Source organism: Callithrix jacchus, chromosome 21, assembly GCF_049354715.1.
Source record: "Callithrix jacchus isolate 240 chromosome 21, calJac240_pri, whole genome shotgun sequence".
NCBI lineage: Eukaryota > Metazoa > Chordata > Mammalia > Primates > Cebidae > Callithrix > Callithrix jacchus.
In genome coordinates, this window is record NC_133522.1 from 9,213,820 (window position 1) to 9,232,629 (window position 18,810).

At 36.6% G+C, this 18,810-nt stretch overlaps 1 protein-coding gene across 4 annotated transcripts in view; it reads right to left on the reverse strand.

Moving 5' to 3' along the window:
• CADM2 (cell adhesion molecule 2) overlaps positions 1-18,810 on the reverse strand; it is a 1,112,757-nt gene that overhangs the window by 197,680 nt on the left and 896,267 nt on the right. The window lies entirely within an intron of this gene.

Sequence of the window (18,810 nt, forward strand, 5' to 3'; positions counted from 1 at the left end):
AAAAGGCAGTTGTGATTATCTTAGTCACATGAAGGTCTTCTTATAGTTGTCATTTCACTATTTGTATCACTATTCAATATCAGATACCAATTTTCTGAAGAAATGTACAGACATATTTAAAGAAAATCTCCCATAAAATAAACATAATTAAACATTTCCCCAATTATTTCTTCTTGTAGCACTAATACTTCTTAAGTTCTTATGCCAAACCAATACAATTCACTATGCTTAATTTATATATTACACAGATACAGATATTCATTACAGGAGACTGGCAATAGCATAAATGCTCTCATCTGTGGTAGAAGACATAATATTATGGGAAATATTTCCATAATAAAATATATAATCTTAATAAATATATAATCAATATATTCTTTATACATTTATTTATGAGGATTAGAAAGAAAACAGTCTTTAAGAAACATAGGAGCATACAATAAATGTGACAGACTTGAGTGATGACATAATACTGTGTTGTCTGTGATGGTGACACAAAATGGCAAAGGACACAAAGCTGTCAGTCTTGTTGTTTATCTTCTATCTGAAACTAATAAAAGAAGGAAGGTGATTGATGGCATGGAGACAGACACTGTTTTAGACATACAGGTGTTACATTTTACACATACATAAAAGTACTATCTCGAAGGTTTTAAAGATGCTTTATCTCTCTAACTTTCTAAGATGTTGTCCTTACTTAAAAATAGTAAGGGAATTTATAGTATTAGCATACTAAATGTTAGATTTTATCACTCTTAGAAATGACAACTTTTTTCATAATTTGTGAAATTCATGCTGTTATTCATTCTTTTAGAACCTATCCTTTTAAAAAATTGTACATACTTAAATCTGTAAAAAATGACTATTTCTTAATATAGTATCTATAAAGAATGAAAACGCATTTGTGCATGTGTGTGTATGTGTACTCGATGTGTTTGTGTATGTGTGTATGTGTACTCTATGTGTTTGTGTATGTGTGTATGTGTACTCTATGTGTTTGTGTATATGTGTATGTGTACTCTATGTGTTTGTGTATGTGTGTATGTGCATGTACATATTTATGTCTTCAGGTAGAGACAGTAGTGCAGTCCTGGTGAGAGTAGAAAGTAATGGAGACAAATGGAAAAAACAAAACAAAGAACACATAAAATGTGAATTCTCTTTTATAATATATAGTTTTTCAAATACATAAATTATTAATGAAAGCATTCCTTCCAAACACTGAATATGTATAGAGGAAGTTCTAAAGAAGTAGCAAGTGCCTGTACTGATTGTTAAGAGCTTGCAATTTATTTGAAGGAGACTAAACATACAGATATAAAATATGTAGGTGATAATTGCGAAACAACATGAAAACAAGTGAATGATAATGTGGCATAAAATTCAGAAATCAGAGCTAGGGATAGAATGTAATTAAATAAGACTCTAATGAATCAAGAGGACTGTTCTGGAAACTTTTAATATGGAGTTAGGCTAGTGACTGACTAAAACATGCAGAAGGATTTTAAATGTCAAATAATTAGCTCCAATAAAAGAAAAGATGGACTCAGTAACAGGGTGGGTAGGTCCAGAAAAGGTATCAGTATTTCAACATAAACAAAAATACACTGGTCTCTTACCACCACACTTATTTTGCCTTTCTTAGTAAAATGTAAGTAATTCCTGGTAGGCAAACAAAACTTGTCCACTTTGGGGTTCTCTTCTATTATTTATTTATTTATTAAGACAGAGTCTCACTCTGTCTTCCAGGCTGGAGTGCACTGGCATGATCTGGGCTCGTTGTAACTTCTGCCTCCCGGGTTCAAGCATTTCTTCTTTCTCAGCCTCTCCAGTGGAGTTTATTTTTTCACAGCTGCCTCTGTTCATGGTACCCCACCTACAAACCTGCCCGTTCCAAAATTCTATTTGTTTTGAAAGGCTATCTATCTCATAGTTTGGCATGAAAATATCGCTTTCCACCGTCACTGAAATGCCTTATTTCTTGGAATTCTTTCAATATAGTTCTCATTTCAGATTTATCCATGTCTATGATTTATTGTAATTTCCTGTGATAATGTTGTATCTGTTGTAGCTTAAGTTGTGTAAAAGTCTGTGTCATCTCAGAACTGTATTACCGGCTATAACTTAACACAGCTTAAATCACAGTTTGGGGTCATGAAACATGGACATAGTTAAAAACTTTTCAAAAATGTCATATGCATATTACCATTTGCTGAAATTAACTTTTTCCACATGCAAAATTTTCAAAAACGTTGCTCCTGAAAATGTCAATATAATACACTAAGAAGTTATTTGTCTGTATTCCATTTCATATTTTACCAATAAACACCCATCCATCAGGAAAAGCTGATTCAGATGTATCGGGATCTCCTCAAATGGGAGCGCAGGAGTTCCTATGTTTGCTCCATGCTTTCTTTGCAAACACATAATAATAAAAATATGAAGAAAAAAGCAACATACGCGCGTTTTATTTGGAGGACTAATTTTTAAAATAAAATAAGCAGAGACGAACCAAATAAAATGAGAATTGCAGGTCTGCTTAGTTGCAGGTCTGAGGTTCGTTCCTAGGGAGTAAAAGAGACTGAAGTGCTCCCAGACAGAATCAGAAGCAGAAGAAAAAGAGCGCGGTGGCTCAAGCCTGTAATCCCAGCACTTTGGGAGGCCGAGGCGGGTGGATCACGAGGTCAAGAGATCGAGACCATCCTGGTCAACATGGTGAAACCCCGTTTCTACCAAAAATACAAAAAAATTAGCCGGGCATGGTGGCGCGTGCCTGTAATCCCAGCTACTCGGGAGGCTGAGGCAGGAGAATTGCCTGAACCCAGGAGGCGGAGGTTGCGGTGAGCCGAGATCGCGCCATTGCACTCCAGCCTGGGTAACAAGAGCGAAAGTCCGTCTCAAAAAACAAAACAAAAAAAAAAGAAAGAAAGTTCTTGAAGCCAGGGCCTGGAGTGAGCCTCTCTGGCTCTTGGAAGGAAGCTAAGAATAAAAACTCAAACCACCTGGGCCATGTCTTCAAACAGCTGGCAGGACTACAGCAGGGAGAACACCGACACGGCCTTATAATCAAGAACCGGCCAAATTGCCTCTCTAACTGGATCACAACGCCCTGCCTAAAATGTCTTGATTTAAAAAGTGGTTCTGGGCTGGGTTCCCAGGGAGTTAAATGACTATAGAGATAAGATAATGCTCAACCACAAGACAGGAAGAGCGAATACAGAGATGGGAGCGAGAGTTGGAATTAAAAGAAGGAGGAAGGCTGGAAAAAATATACCAAAAAATTCTGGCTTTTGAGGGGTGTTCAAAGAAATGTGTATAAGAAATAATAATGCGTATCAGTTACACAAATAATCTAAAGTGTGTTTAAGATGCTTCCAGTAATAAAGAAATAAATTCCATTAACAATAAGTAAGAAATTATAAAACAAAGACATTTTTGAAATATTAATATGTAAAGAAGTAATTTTAAATAGTGTTAGAAAGCGCAGTCAGTTAAACTATACTTGACTTACTAAATTTGTTGCTGTTGTTGAAATATTTAGTGGCAAATTATTCAGAAAGATAAAGATATGCTACAAATACGATAACAGTTGAGCAGCCAGAGGCTAAGCTGACAGCCTCCAGTGCATATAGCAAAAAGAAAATCCAGCATAATTGAATGGTGTAGTAGTATCATTTCAATAAATAATTGCTGGCCGGTGCGGAGGCTCACGCCTGTAATCCAAGCACTTTGGAGGCCAAGGTGGGCAGATCACCTGAGGTCGGGAGTTCAAGACCAGCCCGACCAACATGATGAAACCCCATCTTAAAAAAAAAATAAATAAATAAAATAATTGCTGTAACTTACCCAAAATTGAAGGAATACTTAAGAAGGGGAAGTTACAGGCAAATTCCTCATGAAGATAAATGCAAAGAATACTAAACAAAATATTTAGCAAATTGAATACGTTAGTGTAATTCATTCTTACTGATTTGGGTTTATTTCAGTAATGCAAGGTATTTATAATTACAGAAAAAGTAACCAATGCATTTTGACATACTAAGAAAATAAAGGAAGAAAAGCCCGTAACTATCCCCGTAACTATCTTAAAGAAGGCATTAAGGTATTGTATAAAATTAATAACAATCATGATACAACTCTTACAAAACTTGAAAGAAAAACGAACTGGTGGTTTTACTTTTCATGCAGATGATCATTCCAATCATTCTCCTAGTTCCTGGACTCTCGTCCTAAGACCCCAGGCTCTCCTCTTTCTCAGTCACTCTGTGGGCATGCTACTTCACTTTTTCACCAGCAATACAGGCAGCCCTTCCATATTCCACACTTTCTACCTGCCGACCACCAACTCCCATCTCTCCAGTCCACTCTCTTTGGGACTGTAATGCAGCCACCAGAACATTGCATTCTTAGACTCTGCTATACTTTCATTGCCATCGAAGCCTCCCGTGTCCTCTTTTCTGATCTTATTTGGCTTAGAGTTTACGATCTATTGAGCAAATATGTATTATCAAGTGCTGTTTAGGGGTTCTTGGTGGCACATTTGTGACCAAGATCACTTTCTGTTTCAATCATTTTTCTGCTGCTATAACAGAATACTTCAGACTGGGTAATTTACAGAGAAAATAGATTTATGTGGCTCATGGTACTGGATACAGAGAAGTATAACATCAAAATGCTGCTTTCTGCTGAGGGCCTTGTGCTGCATTATCCTATGGCAGAAAAGCAGAAGGACCAGCAAGCCTGTGAGACAGAGAGAAAAAGAGACCCAAACTCTTGCAAAGACTAATCCACTCCTGTAATAAGGGCATTCATCCATTCAAGAGGGCAGACCCCTCATGACTTACTCACCTCTTACATGCCTCATCTCCCACTGCAATGACATTGGCAATTGAATAGCCCCAATATTTTGGAGGGGACGTTTAAACCATAGCAATTCCTTACATTTCCTCTCAACTTCCTCATCTCTTGCTTACTTCAGTATCTTCACTTAGAAAGACCACGTGTTAGTTAGACAAAATTCACTCTATTCCCCTACTCAGCCTATAGCCTGCATATAAAATGCTTTCATCGGCCGGGCGCGGTGGCTCATGCCTGTAATCCCAGTACTTTGGGAGGCCCAGTCGGTGGATGACAAGGTCAAGAGATCGAGACCATCCTGGCCATCATGATGAAACCCAGTCTCTAAAAATACAAAAATTAGCCGGGTTTGGCATGCGCCTGTAGTCCCAGCTACTTGGGAGGTTGAGGCGGAACATTCGCTTGAACCGGGAGGCGGAGGTTGCAGTTAGCGGAGACTGCGCCGCTGGGCTCCAGCATGGTAAGACTCCATCTCAAAAAAAAAAAAAAAGCTTTCATCTTATCTTATGCATTCAAGGCCATCAATATGCTAGCAACGCCCATATTTATGTCTCCAACCCTCCAGCCTGAAGCTCTTTCCTCAACACGTGACCCATACATTTAACTGATCTGACACCTCTACTGAGTACATAATAGCAGTTCATAATTAACATGTCCAAAGCAGAGTTCTTATAGCATTTTCTCTCCCAACCAGCTCTTTAGTTTTCCACATCTCCATTAATAACTCAGTCATCTAGTTTTTCAAGTAAAAACAGTTGAGTTGTTTTTATGCCTTCATTTTTTCACTCACTAGACAAGACATCATCAAATACTGGCAACTTTACAATCGAAATTCAAATTTACCACCTATCACTGCCTCTACTGCTTTCACAATGGACCAAACCATTCTGATATCTTAATAGACATGTCACTCCATGTTAACTATACATTTCATCTTTTTTTTTTTTAATTTTTTATTGCATTTTAGGTTTTGGGGTACATGTGCAGAACATGCAAGACAGTTGCATAGGTACACACATGGCAGTGTGTTTTGCTTCCTTTCTCCCCTTCACCCACATGTGGCATTTCTCCCCAGGCTATCCCTCCCCAGCTTCCGCCCCCCACTGGCCCTCCCCTTTTCCCCCCAATAGACCCCAGTGTTTAGTACTCCCCTCCCTGTGTCCATGTGTTCTCATTTTTCATTACCCGCCTATGAGTGAGAATATGCGGTGTTTCATTTTCTGTTCTTGTGTCAGTTTGCTGAGAATGATGTTCTCCAGATTCATCCATGTCCTTACAAACGACACGAACTCATCATTTCTGATTGCTGCATAATATTCCATGGTGTATATGTCCCACATTTTCCCAATCCAGTCTATCATCAATGGGCATTTGGGTTGATTCCAGGTCTTTGCTATTGTAAACAGTGCTGCAATGAACATTCGTGTGCATGTGTCCTTATAGTAGACCGATTTATAGTCCCTTGGATATATACCCAGTAATGGGATTGCTGGGTCAAATGGAATTTCTATTTCTATGGCCTTGAGGAATCACCACACTGTCTTCCACAATGGTTGAACTAGTTTACATTTCATCTTATACTCAAAATTATCTAGTAAGACCAGTTTGGTTCCTATGCATTTTCTAGAAAGATTAAATTTGCTATCATTTATATGTGGCAATTAATAGGTTAATTAAAAATATTAATGCAAAAAATGTGAGTTACTATGACTATCCTGGATAAAATAAATATTAGTATAAATTTATATTGTCTTCATTTGGGGAACTAATATCATCACATTGCTCACAATGTAGACAATGTTGGCACAAGCTCAGAAATATTCTGTAAATATAATTCAGTTCTTGTAATTCAAAAACTTTTTCTAAGATTTCAACTTCAATGATCTATGAAAGTATACAACATAAAAGATTAACAAACTTGTTAGAATCATCTGGTTAGATTCTACTCCTCTTTTTGAGTTGTTATGAAATTGTATTTCTTGATAGGCACTCAGAAATAAATAGCAGTGAAGTAATGAAAAGGAGAATAAGAAGTATCCTAATTGTGAGGACCAAAATGGTCAGTTTCATACGTCTGAGTAAAATGGTGACAGTGAATTCATTGGCATAACATGAGACATCATTAACTAAAGTAAGTTTTGAGCATAAAATACACAGAATTATGATCAAAGTGATTTCTCTGACTTCAGTGAAAATAGCTCTGAGAAGCAAAGAATAACTGATATAATTAATTTTTTGTTCAAGATATTTATTAATAAAAATTATTGCAGTTGTACAGCATGGAGTAGATTGAAAGGAAGGATGGAAGAGATGCCAATATGAGGTAAGTGATGAAGACAGATGTACATGTTTTTGGTAATATGCCAGAACATATTACATTGCATTTTCTTTCAAGTTATTTTTTCTTTATACTATTAGCTTTGAAAAATATTTTCTCTTATTAAAAACAATATAAATTATAACAAATGCAAAATATTCTATCCACCCCAATATATTTTCATTTGGGTGAGGTCAAGAATGATATGTTTCTTATTAATCATTATATCTTAGCAGCTCACAAATATTTGTTACATTGAGTTTCCCTTTTACTATCACCATCAACAAGTATCTACAGAGTAAATATAAGCAAGCATGTTTAAGAGTATGTAACCATTTTCTTAAGAATTTGTATCTGCAGCCTGTACCTATCCCCTGACCTCTAGAGGATATACACAACTGCCCACTCCACATCTTCACTTGCATGACTAATAGTCATCTCCAATTTAGCATGTTTAAAACAGAATTTCCTTATTTTCCTTCCTGAATTTCTCTTTCTGAAATTTTCCCACTGCATTTCATGTCAATTTCATCCTTGCTCAGGCCATAAAGCTGAAAGTCATCCTTAACTCTTATCTTTCTCTCAAATTCTATGACTAACAGTTAACAAATGCTTTTAGGTCTATTTCCAATTACATATCAAGAATTTATAATTTGTAATTCCTGATAAGTAATTGGAAATAGACTTAAATGCATTTCTCACTACCTCTACCCTAGCACCCTACTTCAAGCCACAGATATTTCTCACCTGGATTTTTGAGACTCCTAACTGATCTTGCTGGTTCCCTTCTATATTCTCTTTTCAACACAACAGCCAGGAACATCCTGCCAACAACTAGCTGATGCTAAGACACATTCAATGACTTCCTGTCCTGCTCACTGTAAACCCCAATATTGTTATAGGGGTCCAATGGACTTTGCACAGTCTGCCTCTCTCTTACCATTACTTCCGTGACCTCATATCACTCTCTTCTCCCCCTAGCTCACTCTGCTTCAGCCACACTGGCCTTGATGCTATTCATAGATGACAGAAGCTATATTCCCACCTCAGAGTGCTTGCACTTCATTTTGTGGTGCTTTCAGCCCTGGTAATCCACAAAATAAGCTTTCCCACCTCCTTTAAGACTTGTGTGACCACTCTGCTTATCATGGTCTGAATGTTTATGTGCCCCTTCCTCCAAATTTTGTTTGTGGAAACCCTAACCCTCGAGGTGATGGAATAAGGAAATGGGGACTTCTGGAGCTGGGATTCCATCATAAGGTGAGAACTTTTGTGAATCAGATTAATACCCTAACAGGCCCTGAAAAAAACCTCTATTATCTCCACCTCTCTACACAAGAAGATGTGCCATCTATGAACCAGAAAGCAGGCCCCCACCAGAGACTGAAACTTGATCTTGGACTTCCCAGCCTCCTGAACTATGAGAAATAAACTTCCATTGTTTATAAGCCACTCAGCACAAATCAGAGGAAGACACTAAACTTAGGATTGAAATTCCCACCAAACTAACTTTTTCCTCTTGTGTTTTTTTCCTCCATATAACAGATCATGAGATAACATAATGTAAACATGGTACTTATTTATCTTATTACACGATCCCTTCAATAGCCTGTAACCTCCATGTAGTCCGAGATTTTTGTTGTTTTGTTCCCTTCTGTGCCTCCTACAGCTGTAAGAGTGTATGGCACAAAATAAGTAACCAAGGAATGTTTTTGAATGAACGAATGGATTTGATACTAAGTAAGTAAACAGTAGCCATGAGGGCCGGGCGCGGTGGCTCATGCCTGTAATCCCGGCACTTTGGGAGGCCCAGGCGGGTGGATCACGAGGTCAAAATGTCGAGATCATCCGGGTCAACGTGGTGAAACCCCGTCTCTACTGAAAATACAAAAAATTAGCTGGGCACGGTGGCGCGTGCCTGTAATCCCAGCTACTCGGGAGGCTGAGGCAGGAGAATTGCCTGAACCCAGGAGGCGGAGGTTGCGGTGAGCCGAGATCGCGCCATTGCACTCCAGCCTGGGTAACAAGAGCGAAACTCCGTCTCAAAAAAAAAAAAAAAAAAAAAAAAACAGTAGCCATGAATATATAAAGAACCTTTTAAAATTATATAGTGTTCAATTATGTTTCTATACATTGAATATATAGATGTCACAGGCTCGCAATATAACAACTGAAATGAGCTAAAGATATAATTGGCAACAGATCTACTCAAACATCAACAAAAATAAGAATAGGTTATGTTTTAAAATTTTAATATGAGCATATTAAATGAATATGGGAAGAGTCTGGATGAAAAATTCATTTATGGCATAGAAACAATATAAATATGACAGTATTTCTTTAGTTAATTTATAAATTTGCCAAAACTCCAACCAAAATTCTACTGATTTTTCTTTCAAAAATGTATGTGAATGAGAACAACATAAAGACTGACATAAGGATAACAAGGGAAATGTTTTACGGTACTCTGAGGGCAGTTAATAAAGGTAGGTCCTGCCCTAGCAAAGAGAGTCATGGAAAACACTGCTCAGAAAGTAATGACTGAAATTAGATTTGGAGAAGAAAGACTAAGAGTCAAGAAAGTGAGTGTTTGGGGGTGGAGGATGAGCATCTAGTGAGAGGAATTTACAGAAATATTTAATCACATAGAAAAATGATAACATCACTTAGAAAAGCACAAGATAGGCTCGGCACAGTGGCTCATGCCTGTAAATCCCAGCACTTTGGGAAGCCAAGGCGGGTGGATCACTTGAAGTCAGTAGTTCGAGACCAGCCTGGTCAACATGATGAAACCCCATCTCTACTAAACATATAAAATAAATTAGCCAAGTGTGGTGTCACACACCTGCAGTCCTAGCTACTTAAGTGGCTGAGGCAGGAGAATTGCTTGAACTTGGGAGGTAGAGGTTGCAGTGAGCCAAGATTGCACCTCTGTGTTCCAGCCTGGGTGACAGAGTGAGACCATCAAAAAAAAAAGAAAGAAAGAAAGAAAAGAAAAGCACATATATTTCCAATTACGTTTACATACAGAAAGAAATACAACAGGGTTGGTGTCTGAGTAACGGGTTGTGAATAACGTTTATTACTTTTTTCATCATTTCTGTATTTCTCAAGTAGTTTCCAATGAGAATATTCTGTTTTTATGCCTTAAAAAAATCACAAAACAAAAAGTTTTGAGGCTGAGTCCTTCAAATGTGTTCTCTTGTTTGAAGGTATTAAAAATGGTAGCTCACACTGAGCTAAGCTCACTCATTTGCGCTATCCAGAGCATCCATGTGTTTATTAAACTATCGAATAGCCTGTTTTGTTAATTGTTTTTCTGTGTATCATAGTAGCAATAAGCCACTCCATGCTAAGCTTTGGCACATGATTAATGAGTCAGCATGTAGGTGCTTTAGTGGCCTTTTGCATTCTATTGCTAAAGGTGAACTCAGCAAAGTACAGCAAGAAGCATTTGCCAATCCTATAAAAATACAATATAAACTGTTGACCTGCCAGTGCATATAGCATGGAGTAAAGTGTAATTGTATTCGGCGCACGTACGTCAGGTAATAAAGGAGTGGTTTATTATCATTGCAGGTGCAGAAACCTGCCAACATTTCAGCCATCTGGGCTTCCTCGGGGCAGTATACAAGTAAAATATGTGAATGAGATATGTGAGTTGAATTCAGTTTTACTCATTTTTTTTTTCTTGTTATAGGCTTGAAAGAAACTGCTTTATATATTTTGCAAAACTAATCTACAATGTTAGCTTACTTTAGAAAGCCATCAACTTTCACTGATTTAAGCCCATTATTTTTCTCAGTGAAGTGCTTGTGTCTGAATGAAAATGGATGTTCAGATGGCATTTTATAACAAGAAAATTGTGTTAAATGTAATATAATCAGATAAACAAAGTTATAATTCCTCAGGGGTTAATGAACAATCTATCTTTTAACATGTTTCATCAAATGTGATATCAAGTCACAGAGATCCTATTCATTAGCAGTTAAGCATATGCTATCACAACTTATCAGAATATTTCACTTTTAGCAAAAGACACCAGACCATCTCATAGCTAAAGGCAGAGATATTATGTGAGGCTCCACACTACAATTTTACAGCCAAAACATGTTTATCTCACATCAATGGCTGTCAGATTTGTCGCCACTGCTAACACAAAACTAAGTGAAATGATTAGGACTGAAAGTTAATGGTAGGGTCAATAGTCAGCTTATTATTCTATTCCCTTGGTAACTCATTACCTACCAAGCACCCAAAGTAAGGGAATGAAAATTAGAGTTTTGTTTTGTATTGCTCTGGCTGACAATGCAAGTGTTAGTAAACAAAAGTGTTTATTCTGTTTTTCTTTTTAATCTGCACTGCTGATGGTGGTAAAAAAAATAAATTCAATTAAATTTAAACTGTTTTAACACTAAAGAAAACAATGACACCAACAGATTCTCATAAGAAATAGTGTTGAATGCTAAGATCTAAGTTTGTAGGAACACTATTTGTTTTTGTCAAATATTTATTTTATTTTTTAAAATTTATTATACTTTAAGTTCTGGGGTACATGTGCAGATAATGCAGGTTTATTATATAGGTATATACGTGCCATGGTAGTGGTTTGCTGCATCCATTGCCCCGTCATTACATTAGGTATTTCTCCTAATGCTATCCCTCCCCAATCCCACAACCCCCTGCTATTCCTCCCCTAGCCCCTCACCCCTCAAGGCCCCAGTGTATGATGAGGAATGCTGTTAAGAACTGACTGTATTATCTCACCACCAGTTTGTTCTTTCTGCCCCTTTAAATGAACCAGGAACACCTACACAGCGAGCCTGGAAGTTACCCAACACTTTGGGATGCTGAGGTGGGAGGACTGTTTGAGTGCAGGTGTTCCAGGATACAGCGAGCTCTGATGGCACCACTGCACTCCAGCCTGGGCAACAGAGTGAGACTCTATATCTAAATAAATAAACAAATAAACAAAAAGGACAAAAAGTGTATAGTAGGCACGGAGGACTCTGCCACAAGAATTCTCTAAATCTTCACTGTTAAACCCGAGATTCCCTCGGCGTTTCCCAGGGATGTAAGACATTTGGCTAACACCTTGACTCTCTGGCATATGGTCTCTTAGCTTGTTTATTTTGACCCATCTTTGACCTCAACCTCTACAGTGAACTGAATGTTTCATTTTGTCCAAAAGTCATATTTTGAAATCCCAACATACTAACGTGATGGTATTAGGAAGTGGGTCTTTAGGTGATTAGATCAGAGGAGTGGAGCCCTCATGAATGGGATTAGCATCCTTATAAAAGTGACCCACAGAGTTATGCCACCTTCTTTCTGCAATGTGAGGATATAATGAGAAAACTGGTCTACAGCCTGGGAGAGAACATCACCAGAACCCTGCTATGCTGGTGCCCTGATTTTAAACATCCAATCTTGAAAATAAATAAATAAATATCTGCTGCTTGTAGCTCAGTTAGTCTCTGACACTTGGTTATAGTAGCCTGAACCAAGACAACATTCTTCAGAAAGTGTTTTGTGTGGTTTATCCCATGGCGTTGATTTGCCCATCATGCCCTGATTCAAAATAGGATAAAATAATATTTATTCAATTTCCCAAACGTTGACTCTTTATTCATCTTAAATGTGATTTATAGGCAAGTTTTTGTTTTTGCTATACTTATATAGACTAGCACAATGAGATAATTCTTCATTCTGTACTTCAGAGTACCAAGAGTTAATTCAATGGAACATTTTTCAATATATTATTTAATATCAAACCCTAAATTTGCTCATTTTGCATTTTGCCATTTCCAAACAATTCATTATTAAGCATAATGTATTGATGTCAGTAATCCCTGTCCATATTTCTGATGGTAACTTTACAGTATAGAATACAAATAATTTATTAAAAAGTCTATGACGCTTCTGAAAAAAAATTGCATAGCAAATAGTTTGATATAATCTATTACCAAGGGAAAGTGTTCAATCAATTTAGGTAATTAAATAAGTCATGTTTACAGTGGATTTGGAGAAACTGGCCAAAATCTAACAGATCCTCTAAAAAAGAGTACAGAGTACCTAACTACATGTGTGCTATTTTCCTTTTTAACAATTATAAAATGTGTGGTTCAGCATCTGAATAGAGATAAAATAGATTAACACAGATATCTGAAAGGAATAACCCTAAAATATTTATGCAGTAGTAAACTAATAAGTTATGTAGTAGAATAAATATGCTATTTTTTATAACATGTATCTAAGTGGAACTACACAAGCTTTATACTGCCTCACCGCTAATAATCACCAAACTCTAGCAAAAAGAAGAATCTCCTTATTACTATAAATGGAATGGTGCAATTTCGAGAATTGTAAAGAGGGTCAGGAAATTAAAGAATTAGTATGAACTAACTCAGTGTTGCATTGATCTCTCTTTTAATTAACCCGTAAATAGTATAAAATTAGTTAAGGTTAAAATATATTTCAAAATAAAAAATATCTTGACATCATTGAGGAAAGAAATAATATTTTGTCACTGTCTTGAATAAATCCCAAATTATATTAAAAAGGGACGATCAAAAATCCATATGCTATATCATTAGATTAGAACCTGCTGGAATTTAGGATGAAATGTTTAAATAACAAGGGAGAAGCAGCAGCATCAGTATGTAATGACAGGTGCATGTAGTATTTGTTAGGCTTGTCTGAAGGGTAGTGCATATACCCTCAAGTAATAGGTTAGTGGTCTGCTTGGGGTAAGGAGACAGACCCAAGGACAAGCCTGAGAGCAACAGGTGCTGATTGTACTGTGTTCTAGTGAGGATGTTTCTTGCTCATTGCCAGACGCTTTGTTTGCTGGGCAGCAAGTTGAGAGGGATAGGAAGATAACAGATGGAACAAAACTGTGTAGTTCTGGAGAATGGAGGAAACGATGTTGTAGGAAGAGGGAAGAAGAGCCTGAAGATCAGTTGAAAATCTCTTGGGGTGTCATGAAAGGCAAGATACTTTCGATAAAATCTGATAAAAAGATTCCTGTCGGTATAAGGTAAAAACGTCTCTCTCTCACTATGGAATATTCAGTCAACTCTACATAATGTATTCAAATGTAGAATATTCTAGGCCAATGTGGAGAGTTACTAAGGTCTTCTCATTTATGTTGTTAAATGGCAAATAAACAGGGAGTACAGGTGGACATCTGAGCTGGAGACATGATATACACACCCACATTATTTTTATAAGCACTTTTAGAGTGGCTGCGGAATATAGTGAAAGAATTCCACTCTGCTATCTACTTACTGAGTGGCCAGGATAAACGAGCAAGTAAGTACTTTCTACAGAGCTTTTTAATTTTTTTAAAAAAATTATCAATAAAATAACATTATGTCCTACTGTATCCTGGAAATGAGGATGTTCTGGAGTCAGCTGACCATGTATGCATCTGTCTTTCACTAAGTTGTAAAGTTTTTAAGGGGCGCTGGCTCATCATTACATCACCACAACGCTTTGGACAGTATCTTTATTTATACACTTAAACATCTGCTAATTTAAGAAGGAGGTTAGCTCCTGAAAAGGTCAGCCCTTTAGTAATGACCCAGAAAATCCTGTGCTGTCTTTTTTAAAAGTGGAACTTCAAGCACTGTACTATTTTAATTACTAATAACGTTTAAATTTTATTTCAGTTTCCTTCATTTTGAATTTTCTGTTAAAGAGATGTAAATGAACTATTGTTTATTTTCTTGTGATTTCTCTTTAACAATTATGCTCTGATTTTTTTTTTAATCTCAGAGAAGTTTCTCATTTGTTTTTATTTACTATGAATTTTGTATTTCACTAAGTGGCTCACTCTTTTTCTCTTTTTTGAACTATTACATATTTACAAGTGGAATAAAAGGAAAGTAACGATGCATGTCTATTCATTTTAATTATGACATTCCAGCAATTTAATAAACCAAGGTAAGAAAATTATTTAGTTTATTTCATAATTTTATACATTTAAGATTTTGATATAATTTTTGTTTAATTGCCTACCATTTTGGATTTAAAAAATAAAAACTGAAATATTTAAAATACATAAATGTTCTATTAACTATTATTATTTCTTATGTGTTGTGTCCCCCTTCTTTTTCTTCTTCTTTTTCTTTTTCTTTTTTCTTTTTTTTTTTTTTGTCGTTGTTTTTGTTGCTTCTCCCGACCCTTTGGTTTCTAATGGCACTTTTAATATCTATACAATTGGTTATGTAGAAAATGTAAGTTTCTTTCTGTCTATGATGTTTAATCGCTCTTTCTCGGCTGCTCAGTCATCTAGAACCTCTACTTATGGTTTTAATTACTGCTAATGTTCTAATGACAATTCTGGCAGAGAAAGGACTTTTTTTTTTTTAAGAAATATTGTTTAAAACTAAACCACTGGCCTAGCTGTTGTTTTAAAAGAGCTGCTAGCTATATCCAGGAATTTATGCTTGAGATTTAAACACTGTATTTTTATTAGTTTTAAAGTAAATATTTAAAAATGCACTTTAAATGACCAACTTTTTAGATCAAAAAATAATAATTATTAGATGTTTACATCCATTAATCGATTCAACAGAAATGTATTGATTGAATGTTATATGCCAGGTGTGGGTAACCCCCCATATAGGTACCAAGGAAGGAGAGCTAAGAAGAATACTGGCACAATTAGTGCCTGAAGAATATCTCAGCTTATAGCGTTACTACTCAGTTATTTCCCTTTATATAATCCTCTATCTATAATCATATATTAGTTCATAGAATGAGTGCCTAAAGAATATCTCACCACCCAGTCATTTCCACACACACACACACACACACACACACATATATATATATATATATATACATAAAACTATATCTTAGTTCATTATTGGAGGATGCCTAGAGTAGACACAGTACAGAGCATGAATTAGGAAATAAGCAGCTTATAGCTGGAGGAATGTCTGGAGCAGACACAGTGCAGAGCATGATTTAAGGGAAAACAGTTACACCAGGACAAGAATCCATGGCCCAGGCAGCAGCGTTCAGTATAATAAAGATATCCACTGTATGGCAGGCTTGGGGCAAGAGCCACTCCTTTTAATAAAGGAGTTGTAGGACCTTGCTCCAGTTCTTGTGGAAGGCTGCCCTCAGACAGGCAATCCCTCGAGCATCCGAGGGCTTAAAAACCCCTCCGGATAACCACACCTTGGTGACTGTGAACTTTATCAGCTCTTCTTACTGTGCTACCCAAAAAACATCTTCCTATAGAACTCATTGGAAGCTGCCAGCAGATGGTGGTAGACCCTGATAGCTCTGTCACTGCTGTGTAACTTAAGCATCCTCCTATAAATCTTCTTAGGAGTAGTATGCCCATAGATAGAGGTATTGCACATGGCACCGTCTTCACTGCACACAGCCCGCCTTCCTGCCTCCATGACCTAATGGGGGTGGACTCCTGACTGCACACAGCCCACCTGCTTGCCTCTATGACCTAATGGGGGTGGACCCTTTGGTGTGCATTGTCCACCTCCTAGCCTAGGTGACCTTATAGGTGTGGACCTCTTGTTTTATTGCTCACAACCCTATCACTATCCTTAAAAATGACTTCACTCACTACCCTGCCCCCTAACCTATACACAATAAATACACATGCTTCGGGACATTTCAGGCCTAGCCTGTCCCCGCTTATAGGTGGCGTGGCCCCCCGAGCCCAGCTGCATTTTCCTTTTACTTCTGTGTCTTGTCTCTTTATTTCTCAGATCCTGCACCTCAGCACAGCATAAAGGACACCCCATGACCCTGTGGGGCCCTTAGCCCTGCACCAGGTGCTGGGTTAGATGATGGGGCTACAAGGAATGAACTTTCCAGAAAGAGTAAATCATCTGTAAGCAAGTAAGCATAATTCAAAGAGTCTAGGTTCTGTTCAAAGTTATGTGCAAAGTATGATGATAATTAGATAAATTTTAGCTAAAAAGTAACAAAATACAATTTTGTTATAAAAGGTATTTCATGTCTCTTTTCTTTGACTTTATGCTCTAAAATGATGTTTCTAGATTTACTAATCTTCACACCTTTATGTCCTTGACCCCATCCTTGTATATTGATACATTTTTTTCTCTCTCAATATTTCCTGTTAAATGTTTAAAGTAAATTTCCTGACTTTTGTGAAGACAAATTGTGGAACTATTCAACTGAACCAGTGTATCTCACTTTAATATCCATGAATCAATGAGTATTTATTTAAAGTCCATTAGAGTGTTACACATCTTAAAGGATCTGAAAGGAGATTAAGACAAGATCTTTGTCTGCTACCAGCTATCAGTCTTTTGGAGAGAGAAAAGACAAATATACATGTCTTGTTAAAGTCTCTAATCCATTTATCTATTAATTCATGAATGCATGGAACAAACATTTATTGAGTGCCTATTATGTACTTGGAGCAAATACAGGCACAGTATTTTATTTCCCAGAAAGCAGCGTAGAGGGGCCAACTAACATGTGGATGACATATTTAAAAAGTAAACATGCAGTAAACAGTACTCTCTTTACAGAACAAATGAAAATCCAACTCATTTCAGATAAGAAAAATTATATGTGGAAGGGAAGAGCAGTTGTCTTAAAGGCTTTTGCAGTAACACCGATAACTTGAGATCTCCAGATCCATATAGGTACATAACACTGTCATGTAGTTATATTACAAGGATGTCAAACTTAAGAAACAGGTAAAATAAACTACTTAATTACTCAAACTCCTTTGCACACAAACCCTTCTGACACACATTTTTTTTCCATCATTCTTCATTAATTCACCAAATAGCGTCGCCATCACCTAACTTGATGAAGAAGAAAATCCTTGGTGTCTTTATTTTCTTCACCTCTTATATACATAGATCTGTAGTTTCTACTTCTAAAATCTCTTTAGATTCTGTCTAGTTCTGAATGCCCCATCTGCCACCACTCTGCTCTGAGTTTAGATAACTGTTATGTAGCTTTCTGGTCTCCGTTAAATGTAATTTTGAAGAGACACCAGCATTCACACTACAGTATCTAGTATGACAAAGTCTTTGAGAGTAGAATATGGATTTCAGGAAATTTACATTAAGCTGCACTTTTTCTTAGACAGATTTATGAAAAAAATGAAATAATAATATAGAAATATTTTCATTTTCTTTGTATTTTAAAAAGTGATACAAAATTTGGCCCTCAAAATAGTTCTTGTTCCTAAGAGGAGATTTGAATTGTTTTAGAGACCACAACATTATAAGTGGCTGGACTTTCATTCACCCTTTTGTAAAACAATTTTACATGAAAAGACAAATAGTAGAACAACTGTGAGCAATTTAGGAAAAATCACTCTGACAGAGAATTCACAGCTGGAAAGATCTTCACCTTCCTTTGCTTATTTCAATTAATCATGAGAAACAATTGCAAAATGTCACAACTGTCCTGTAGCCTCTAAATTTAAACAGGAAATAGACAGCTCATTTAATTATGAATTTTCTTGCAAAACGTATTCCAAAGCGTATGTTTATTTTAAACAGACACAATTAAAATGTTTTAGTGTGTCCTGTAACATTTGGGGGCATAAAATGACTAAAAAGTTTATAGTGGGGGAAAGATTTTTAGGGTTAAATTGGAAGTGCCACATG